The following is an 11,562-nucleotide window of genomic DNA, read 5'->3' as shown; positions in this document are numbered from 1 at the left end:
GGTTGTGCACAGGTTGGTATGTCGGGACCTGCAGTCTTGTGCGACTGTTCTGTCAACCAGGAGCTGATGTTTGGCTCCTCTGGTATCTCTACCAATGCCCTTCTGTGCTTCGCTCATGTATTGATCCATGTGTCCACTTATCTTAGCCGCAATGATGCCTGACATGAGTTTCCATGTTGTGGAGAGACAGGTTATTGGCCTATAGTTGGATATATATATATATATATATATATATATATACAGTATATATACTGTATATACAGCACAGTATATATATATAATAGTGGCTGGATAGCTCAGTTGGTAAGGCATCGGTTTGGGAGACGGGAGTTCGAATCCCGCTTGGGGCAAAAATGAGCACATAACACCATCCAGTGTGGGTCCTTGGGCAAGACCCTTCATGCTCATGCCTACCTCATACAATGATGAGAGACAATAAAACGAATGACATGCCGGCTCAGACGTCGCCCGGCCAAATAAGGTCTGCGTCAGGTGCTGGGGAATCAGAGCACCTTGATGAAAAATGGGCGACTGGTACAAAGCGGAGATGGGCGAGATGCGATAACATGGCTCTGTTGGAATGCTACGACTCAATCAACCCTAGTCAGAGGGGTTACATGCAGAGAATGTGGGCTAAATGGTTACTTCAAAACCCACAGTCACGGTTGACCAAGAAACAACGAGTAGCTCAGTGTTCCAACATCCACAAACGGCAATTGCTGTCACAACTTGAGATTGATGCAACTGATTGCAGCAACTGAACTGAAAGCTAAGATCATACAATACAATACATGCTGATTTATATAGCGCTTTCACAACAGCGGCAGCTGTAACAAAGCGCTTAACAAAAGAGTTAACATAAAGTAAAATAATAAACACAACACATAACATAAAACACGGACAGTTGTGCAGTCCTAACCACTTTTCCGTCACGCGCTTTGTTGTTTGAAGCAGTTTGAGATGAAAGAGGAGAGATTCAAAGTGTCCTTTAACCAGTGGATCAGAGACGTCATGCTCAAAATGTGCACATGTTGGCTACAAGCTAAGTTTCAAAGTCAACAAGAAGCTGTAGCATCCATTGACGAAAAAGAGATTGGTTCACTTCTCCTGTCCCATGGAAATCCATTTCAATTCCAAGCGGCGACTCTCGGTTCCAAATACGCATCGGCGCTCTGCGATGACGCTCCTCTCTCCTTATCCTCAACTTCAGCAGCCATCCATCCATCCGCACCAACGCCGACTGTCCAACAGCGCCGACATCTCCACTGAACAAAACGGGCGCAAAAAACACAAGCGCACCAGGTCTGTTCAACACCGACAGTCAATGGCGCCGACATTACTCCCAATCAAAATCTGTGCTGGTACAGGCGTGCTGCCGAGAAGGCGCAACCACCAAGCACAGATACTTCTCCTTTGACGAATGCTGTGGCCAAAAAACGCTGAAAACAGTTCATATCAGGTCCACACGATGAAACAACAAACGTGACAAAACGAAAAGACAAAAACAACAAGAAATAACAGACAAAAGCAAGGCTCTTGAAGAGCACTTGCCGAAGGCTGCCTACTCGGGCGCCATCTTAGAAAAAAAAATCATGGTGAGAATGAAAGCTGGGCAACCTAGAAACCGATTACAACGGCTATGTGAAGTACCACCTGAAAGTCTCAGCACTGAGGGCAATCCCTACCGTAACGATCACGGAAACCAATGAACTGACATAGGCTTCAGCATCAGTCATCCTAGAGATGCTTGGCTATAAAAGCAACCATTGGAACCATGAGATACGTGACCCACCATGGAAAAGACGGTTGGAGGATACGATCAAGACGGCTCGGAAAGACGTGAGTCAATTGACGGAGGCCCAGAGAGGGGTGATGAAAAGGCCGATACCCGAGAGGTACATCAAGATGACCTTACCTGAAGCACTCGAAACTGCCAAACAAAGGCTCCAAGCCTTGTCCAGCCGCCTAAAGCGGTACACGAAAGAGAATGAGGCCAGACGAATAAACAGGCTGTTCGCAACACAACCTGTGAAAGTGTACGCTCAGTGGCAGGGTCCGAACAGCAGAGCTGACCCACCAAGACTGGAAACTGAAAGGTACTGGAAAGGCATATGGGAGAAGGAGGTTGCACATAACAGCAGTGCACAATGGCTGGTGACCCTGAGAGAGGAGCACAGCAACCTCCCTGAACAGAACCCAGTTATCATAACAGTGGCAGACATACAGGAAAGAGTCTCAGATTGGAAAAACTGGACAGCACGAGACACCATGGTCCACACCTACTGGCTAAAGAAACTTACAGCACTCCATGAGCGCCCAGCAGCACAAATGAACCAGTTGCTGAGGGATGGGACTCACCCAGGATGGCTAACCGAAGGGCGAACGATCCTGATCATGAAGGATCCGGCAAAGGGTGCAGTCCCATCCAACTATCGGCCAATAAATAAGAGGCTTTGTTGCGCACTCGATGAGGATGTGGAAAATCACACTTGAAGCCAATGGCCACTGCTGTTCTGCATAGGACTGAACCCCATAAGCCGATCAGTCACCTCCTCTACATGGCTGACATAAAGCTGTATGCTAAGAGCGACTGATGTATAAGACGGATCAATCGATGAAGAGGGATCGAGTAGGGGTTGATAGAATAGGGGGAATCGAGTCTACAAATGTGAGAAAAGGAAACTTCAATGTTAAAACATTCATCATATTCTTGGATGCAACGAAGGAATAACAAATCAAATGCAGGGTAATGGCACCATCTAGGGGCCACATGAATTAACTCCATTTACATTTAATGAAACTAAGGCCGACACACATTTGTAAACAAAATACATGCGGGCGTCTTCAGAATGGGAAGGAGCAACAGACGTCGCACCATTAACATAACTTAACATATAATTACAAACCATGCCTCTGTATTAACTGGTAATCGCCGCGAAACGCGGTGGCCCAATGCTAACATGCTAATAATCCTGCCTGTCCGTCACAACAGAGCAGGTGAGGAACCAACTGAGGAAGATGAATGTGAGGAAGCCAGCAGGTCCAGACAAGATCAGTTTCCGGCTCCTCAGGACCTGCTCTGACCAGCTATGACATTGTCCAGCACATGTTCAACCTGAGCCTGAAGCTGGGCAGAGCTCCACAGCTGTGGAAAACTTTGTGCCTGGTCCCAGTGCCCAAGAACCCCCACCCTAAGGAGCTGAACAGCTACAGACCGGTGGCGCTGACGTCTCACCTGATGAAGACGCTGGAGAGACTCGTCCTCGCCTACCTTTGACCGCTGGTGAGCTCGGCACTGGACCCGCTGCAGTTGGCCTATCAGCCTGGCATCGGCATGGAGGACGCCATTATCTACCTCCTCCACTCAGTGCTGTTACACCTGGAGAAGGCTGGGAGCACTGTGAGAATCATGTTCTTTGATTTCTCCAGTGCCTTCAACACCATCCAGCCCAACTTACTGGGAGACAAACTGCAGAACGCCGGAGTGGACCACCACCTCACAGCATGGATCATAGACTACCTCACAAATCGGCCGCAGTACGTGAGGTTGCAGAGCTGTGAGTCGGACAGGCTTCTCTGCAGCACTGGAGCGCCGCAGGGGACTGTTCTGGCTCCATTCCTGTTCATCCTCTACACCTCGGACTTCAGACACGCCACTCCAAACTGCCACCTTCAGAAGTTCTCCGATGACTGCGATTGTTGGCCTCATTACAGAGGGGGACGATCGGGAGTACAAGGGACTGACGAAGGACTTTGTGGACTGGTGCCAGCAGAATCACCTCCAGATCAATCCGAGGAAAACTAAGGAGCTGGTCGTGGATTTCTGCAGGAAACAGTCCTCACCTGCACTGATGAACATCCAGGGTATGGGGATAGAGAGGGTGACCTCCTACAAGTACTTAGGTGTTCTTCTAAACAATAAACTGGACTGGTCTACGAACACGGACGCCCTGATTAGGAAGGGACTCTTCCTACTCAGGAAACTGAGGTCTTTTGGGGTTTAGGGGTCACTCCTTAAGACATTCTATAACTCAGTGGTGGCTTCAGCCATCCATTATGGCATAGTCTGCTGGTCAGGCAGCATCTCGGCCCGGGACAGAAAGAGACTGGAGCGACTGGTCAGGAGGGCCAGTTCTGTCCTGGGCTGCTCCCTAGACACTCAAGAGGAGGTGGGCAACAGGAGGATGCTAGCTCAGCTAAAAGCTATAATGGACAGTCCCTCCCACCCTCTCCAGCCCGCCCTGACAGCACTAGGTAGCTCCTTCAGCCAGAGACTGTTTCACCCGCGCTGCAAGAAGGAGAGATACCGCCACTTGTTCCTACCGACTGCTGTCAGGCTGCTGAATAAAAAATAAAATGTGTTATCTATATCTATATTTATATTGCACTTAATTGAATGGTGTACATTGAAACTAACATTTATTTTGTGAATGCAAACACTTTTTTTTCTTATTTCTCTTTTTCTACCCACAATCTTGCTGCTGTAGACTGTAAATTTCCCCAGTGTGGGACAAACAAAGGATATCTTATCTCATCTTATCTTATAATGTGGCTAACACTAGCGAACGCGGCGGCCCGATGCTAGCGTCCTAATGTGGCTAACATGCTCACGAATACCAGTCGCAAAAATTAAACAGGAGATATACACCTCATTGTACTCACGTTAGTTCATGTACTCGAGGGCTTAGGGAATCGCCGATGAGGTAAACGGCACAAAGGAGTGAAAAAGATAAGGCTGAAATAGATTGGAACGGAATGACCTTAGTCAGGACGCGAACCCGGAACTGGCAGGTGCTGAAATAACGCGATACTTAAATGCGTCGACACGAACGTCCCACGATAAATAAAGGAACGAGCTGAGCCTTTTCTACAGGAGGACAAGCCTCTATACGAGATGTACCACCGGACCACAACTAAAGTGGTTGATCTCAAGAAGTCCAATCAGTGGCTAAAGAGGGCTGGCCTGAAGGACAGCACAGAGGCACTCATCCTGGCTGCTCAGGAGCAGGCCCTGAGCACCAGAGCCATTGAGGCCCAGATATACCACACCAGACAAGACCCAAGGTGTAGGTTGTGCATAGAAGCACCTGAGATGATCCAACACATAACTGCAGGGTGTAAGATGCTGGCAGGGAAAGCCGACATGGAACACCATCACCAGGTGACTGGCATAGTCGACCGAAACATCTGTGTGGAATATGGACTGGAAACCCCAAGGTCAAAATGGGAAACACCTCCAAAGGTGGTGGAAAATGACCGAGCGAAGATCCTGCGGGACTTCCAGATACAGACTGACAAGATTGGAATGGCGAACCAACCGAATATCGTGATCATAGATAAAGGGCAGAGGCAAGCCGTTGTAGTGGATGTAGCGATCCCAAGTGATGGAAACATCAGAAAGAAGGAACACGAAAAACGAGACAAATACCAAAGGCTCACAGAGGAGCTGGAGAGAGCCTGAAACGTAAAGGTGACAGTAGTGCCTGTGGTGGTCGGAGCACTCGGGGCAGTGACCCCCAAACTAGATGAGTGGTTGCAACAGATCCCGGGAAAAACATCAGACATCTCAGTCCAGAAAAGCGCAGTGCTGGGAACAACAAGGCTATTGCGCAGAACCCTCAAGCTTCCTGGCCTCTGGTCGAGCAGTGTTTTTCAACCTTTTTTGAGCCAGGGCACGTTTTTTACATTGGAAAAATTTTGCGGCACACCACGAACCAAAAATGTTATAAAATGACACTCTGAACTGTATATTAAATTAAAATATAATTTCTCAGTTTATTTATACTCAATCAGTGTGAAACCTGGGCCTGTTTCGATGAACACAAAACCGATATCCTGGCAGGAATAGAAGAAAGACACAAACGAAGCTCTTCTTCAACAGCTCTCAGTCTCTCTGTTTTTAGTTTTTATAGAAGTTAGGCTTGAAAAGCTCAGCTCACACAGATATGTTGTGGAAAATGGGAGTAATGTCAAAACAGCTTTGTTGGCCAGAATGGGAAACTCCTTGGCAGCAGTCATAGATGTGTTCCTCGAGCCGGTCCTTGACCTCGAGGACCGGCTCGAGGACCGAGGGGCGGTCCTTGGTCCTCGGCCTCGGAGTCAAGTCCTTGGTCCTTGGCCTTGGGAGTCAAGTCCTTGGCCTTGGCCTTGGCCTCGAATTGCCGGTCCTCTGACACAATGAGGGATTAGAGTCTCGAAACCCTTGTATAAGGACCGCAAAAATCACGAAGGAATTTAATAAATTCCATCCAAGGAAACCCATATTGATGGATTAACTCTGGCGCTTTAAGAGGGGCGGGTCTGCCACTGACAGGTAACAGTTAGCGCAACGTATAAAGAGCGGCATCACAGTTAGTTTCAATTACGGTTTGTTGCGTTCGTGATCGGCAGTTTAAATAGCGTGGAAAGCCTTTCTGTAACAGTGGTGTCTTTTATTTACCGTATTTTCATGACTATAAGGCGCCATTAAAATTCTTAAATTTTCTCCAAAATGGACAGGACGCCTTATAATGTGGAGCGTCTTTTGTATGCGCTGAGTTCCAAAACCTGACTGACAGTCGACTCGCTGTTTATATAGAGAAAAGGCAGAAGTGAGTGTGGACAGGCATGCGGCAAAGAAGTCGGCCAATCAGTGAAGGGTGGGCGTGTATACATACATATATGGAGAGAGAGAGAGAAACGGCGGACGTGAGTGAGGACAGGCATGCGGCGAAGAAGTCCGCCAATGAGTGAAGGGTGGGCGTGTAAGTGGACGCTAAAGGGACGCCCCTAGCAGGTACCAACACCTGTATAAAGTGTGGCTATGTGCATTATTGCAAAACAACTTTGGTTTTGGTTTCTAAGAACCCCCGAAAATAAATTCTACAAAGAGACACGCCTACGAAGCTCAGTTCAAACTTCAAGCCATCGGGTATACTTTTGGCACGCGTGCCCATCTCACAGCAGCAGTGAAAACCCAAGTCAAGCAAATGAACTCTGAGCTTGCCGTCATTCCCGGAGGCTTGACTAAAGACGTCCAACCGCTGGACATCAGCATCAACCGGGGGTTCAAAGTAAAGTTGCGACCGGGCGTTCAAAGTAAAGTTGCGAGCGGCATGGGAACAATTGATGATCGATGGCAAACACAACTTTACTCAGCGCCGGGCGAGTTACGCCACAATTTGCGAATGGATTGTGGCTGCTTGGACTAACGTGTCTGCTTGCACTGTTGTTTGAGCTTTTGGCAAAGCCGGCATCATTTCTGTGGAGCCACATGGCAATGAGAGTGACTCTGACAACGAGAGGGAACCCGGCGTTTTTGATGGATTACCGGTACTTGCACAATTGTTCAATTCTGATACAGAGGATGAGGACTTTGATGGATTTCTGGGTGATGATTGATCGAAAAACGTGAGTACATTGTACGATGGCTAAATAAAATACAACCGAACTCAGTTTTGCTTCCGTTGCCTTTTTAAAAACGTGTTTTTAGCATGTATCCGTATGTCTTGGCATGCTACCGTATGCTTCAAGCTCACGTGTTAGCGTGCGCGCATGCATGCCGTATGTTTAAGCTGGCGTATGTTTTACCACTGTAAAACTGCGCCCAATAATACAGTGCGTTTTGTCTATGTGTCAAATACAGAAATAGCACCCGTTAATGAGACTGCGCCCAACAATACGGTGCGCCGAATGGTCGTGAAAATACGGTAGTTATTTTTGCACAGTCGTCACGTTTGTGCGGTCGCACTAGAATGTTTGTTTGAACCAAGTAATTTGCGTTACAGCTGGAGTCAATAATGTCGGCAGTTCACTTCCGGGTTTGGCCGTTGGGATTTGGAGTCCTTTTGCTCGATTCCAGTTATGTTTGCTGAATGCTTTCTCATGTTTGGAATAATGAATATTGATAATACATAGTTTAAAATCATGGTTGATTTAATTAATTTTTATGATTATTGTGAAGTTGAAGGTATTAAATTAATTAATGTAGTATTAGTGGGAGTGGTAATAATAGTAGTACTCAGAGAATGTTTAGAGATCAGCCATCTCGTTACCTCTGCGTCCCGCGTCCTAGACGCATAATTTTCCCACGGGACGCACAGTTCCAAACAATGTGCGTTTTTGGGATGCAAGGAAATTTCTCAGTCAAAACAAACAAACAAACAAAAAAACTACAGCAAGCCTGAGGATTTCACAGTAACAATCGTTACCGGTAGCGTGTCGTTTCCGTAGCGTCATTTTCACAGTACCGAAAAATAGTTTAATTATAAAAGTCACCGCACTTGAATTGACTGTGTGATCCACGCGATTTCACTGCGCCTGTATGTGTGTTTGTGATGTGGTGTGGTGTGAGTGTGTTTCTTCTAATTTACTTTCGTTTTGTTTTGTTTTCAGTGTTGGGGGGGGACACAACAGATGACGTTATGTGCGCATGCGGGTTGTTATTTTAGTCGGCAAACTGAGGAATCGCGCGGATGAAAGTTTGAGATGGCGGCGAAAAAAACTCACCAAGGTACTACTAATTACGATATTTAAGAAATGGGAATGCTTGTCTGATTTTTCGTATGACTCGTCCAAAGGGCGTATCACTAAACTCACATGTGACGTATGCACAGAACGCGAGAGCGAAATACGACGCGAGGCAAATTGGTCATTAGATTTGTAGGCTAATCGCTCTGAAAAATATTATGAAACAGTATTGGTTATTCTATAATTTACTGGTTGTAGCATGGTTTATGAATAAAACATTCGTCACAAGGTGTAGTAATGCTAATGTTAACTGTTGGTAGAACTAATGATGACGTGTGTTAAATTCTTTCGTCAAATTGATCGTAGATTACACATGCATCGTCTTGGGAAGAGGATGTCAAGCCACATCAATACTTACCTGTATTAATGATTACCAGTCAATTAATCTTTGCAGTGTGAGATTGGAAAAAAATACTCTGATGATGCCACATGAGTACACCAGTTGTTGATCCATTTATTTTTTGGAATAAACCTGGAGTACACAGCTGCTGATGTAATGTTCATTGTTAATGCATAGTTTTCAAACATTGACCCTTGAAACATTATATTTTTGAGTTTCGGAATTCTTGATTATCAATATCAGTCAAAATAGAAAAATGGGTTCCCATGATGAACGTTTACGGAACCCAACATTTGCTATCGTGGTTTCCCATTGGGTAATCCGACGGAACCGAAAAACGGTTCCCATGAATTTCCGAAATCCTCAGGCCTGCTCCTGAATTATTTAAATATTTGCAGCATTTGTTTATCATTGTATGTACAGTATACTGTATGTTGTTGTTTGTGTTATTATCATATGCAATTGAATAAGTAAACCCTTTCAGAATTCGAAATTTGGGACTCTCTCAATCCATAATGGCACTCATACTTTTCTGATCAGCGAGTCCCTGGGACTCGCTGCCGGTAAACTGTAAAATTATCACTGAGAGATTACCGCTTTTTCTGCAGTCAGTGATTGACTTCTATGCAAAGTCATTTCTCAACTTGTGTTCCGTGCCATGTCATGCCTGTTGAGTGTTGATTTACTTCATATTAAGAAACTCCTGCACTAAAACATTAATTCATAAATGTATACCATATGATTTTATTTTTTTTCTCAGTATAAATAACACGTACCATGACTGTTCTACTCTTTGAATAAAAACACTTCATTCAAGCGTTAGGGAGTGCAAAGGGTTATGATGGAGGGGTATTGCAAATCATGAAGACCTGCCAAGTGGTATGATAGCATTGTTTTATACATGTCCTCGGCTAGGCCTCAGTTTCAAAATCTGTCCTTGGTCCTTGGCCTTTGCCTCGGAGGCAAGTCCTTGGTCCTTGGCCTTGGCCTTGGTAACATTTCTCAAGTCCTTGGCCTTGGCCTTGCCCCGGAAAATTTTCCAAGTCCTTGGCCTTGGCCTCTGAGTCAAGTCCTTGGCCTTGGCCTTGGCCTCGGGTTGCCGGTCCTTGGACACAACACTGGCAGCAGTTAACCAAAAACTGTCCAAAGGAAGATCAGCAAATCCTAGTTTTAAACCCCGATCCTGTTTCAGTTCAGTTAGTTCCTCCTGCTCTTGTAAAGTCATGTCCTTTGCAACAACTGATGCTGAGCTGTATGGGTCCCTAACCCAGTCAAAGCATTCAGTGGAGGCTGAAGAGAAATAAAATTACAACTTCTCCTCAAGACTTTTCAAATGTTTACATATTACCTCACACAGTGCAGCAATGGGACTTTGCCTTTTCTCTGTGAGTGGGAACATCTCCAGGTTGGCACGTTGCACATGTTGTTGTCAGAGGTGGACCTTTAAACGGAATCCATTTACTTTATCTGTGCTTGTCAGCAGGTTTTCATTTCGGCCCCGCATCCTTGTGTTAAGTTCTTTCAGATGATGAAATATATCAGCCAGGTATGCCAGCTCATCACTTGAAAACAGATTTGAGTAATCAGACCTCTCATTTGTCAGAAACATTTTAAGTTCCTCTCGCAGCTTATACACACGGGCCAGCACCTTACCGTGCGACAACCATCGGATCTCCGTATGGAGCAATAAGGCTTTATGCTCCACTCCCATTTCCTCACACAGAGATGCGAATCTACGGCTTTTCAGAGGTCGTGTCTTTACAAAGTTCACAATGCGCACCACATCGTCCAACACAGGAACCAGTTATGCTGGTAAAGTCTTAGCAACGAGGGCCTCACGGTGCAAAAAACAGTGTATAACAATCAGGTCTGGGTTTCTTTCCTTCACTCTGCTCACAAAGCCTTTGGTGCGCCCGACCATGGCTGAAAGCTCCATCAGTGCAAACACTTGTGCAGTTTTGCCACGTAAGTTCTCCCTGGTCCAGATATTGCGATGTGACCCGAAATGTTTTTTAATCCAGTTGTTTTTTTCTGGCAGTGCCTTGCAAAATAAGAAGTTTTCTCTGATGGCATCTCCATCCACAAAATGGACATTAGCCAAGAAATGAGAATGTCCACTTATATCCATAGACTCGTCAACTTGCAACGCATATTTCCTACTGATGCGTATCTTCTCCAAAACATGGCTTTCGATGTCTGTAGACATGTCATCAATACGTCTGGCAATTGTGTTATCAGAGAGCGGGACTTTAGCCATCTCTTTAACTGCGTCGGGGCCTAGCATCTCGTTGACAATGGCTATACAGGCAGGTCGTATTAATGTCTCTGCCACAGTTTGCGGCTTTTTTTGATTTTTTGAAGCGACGGGTGTTTCGTTTGGAGATGGCGTTTAAGCTTACTCAGCACCATGGCGCTGTTGGATAGCTTCTCGCCACACACCAGGCATAATGGAGTAGGTGTCGTCTCATCCCCAGTGAAAGTAAATCCATACGAAAGATAGCTTTCACTATATTGCCTTGAGCTCACCGTCTTTGCTTTCTTTTTCCCACCACTCACACTAGGGCCTTCATCCGGGTCTTGTACAATCTTGTACAGAGCCCAATTCGGAGTTTGCAGTTGTCCTTTTTAAAAACTTATCCATGACTGTCACCACGACCTCTCACGTGCATCATTAAGTCTCTTGGAGGAACGAGGCAATCAGCTACGTGTTGCCA

At 45.9% G+C, this 11,562-nt stretch overlaps 1 pseudogene; it reads left to right on the top strand.

Annotated features, from left to right (window-relative positions):
• The first annotated feature begins 566 nt into the window (after positions 1-566).
• LOC147197796 (uncharacterized) lies at positions 567-2,493 on the top strand (annotated as a pseudogene).
• The last annotated feature ends 9,069 nt before the right edge of the window (positions 2,494-11,562 follow it).

The sequence above is a fragment of the Hippocampus guttulatus genome, chromosome 12 (genome assembly GCF_054856545.1).
Source record: "Hippocampus guttulatus isolate MCC_2025c chromosome 12, RoL_Hgut_1.0, whole genome shotgun sequence".
NCBI lineage: Eukaryota > Metazoa > Chordata > Actinopteri > Syngnathiformes > Syngnathidae > Hippocampus > Hippocampus guttulatus.
The sequence above is the reverse complement of the archived record's forward strand: the minus strand, read 5'-3'. Positions and strand labels throughout refer to the sequence as shown.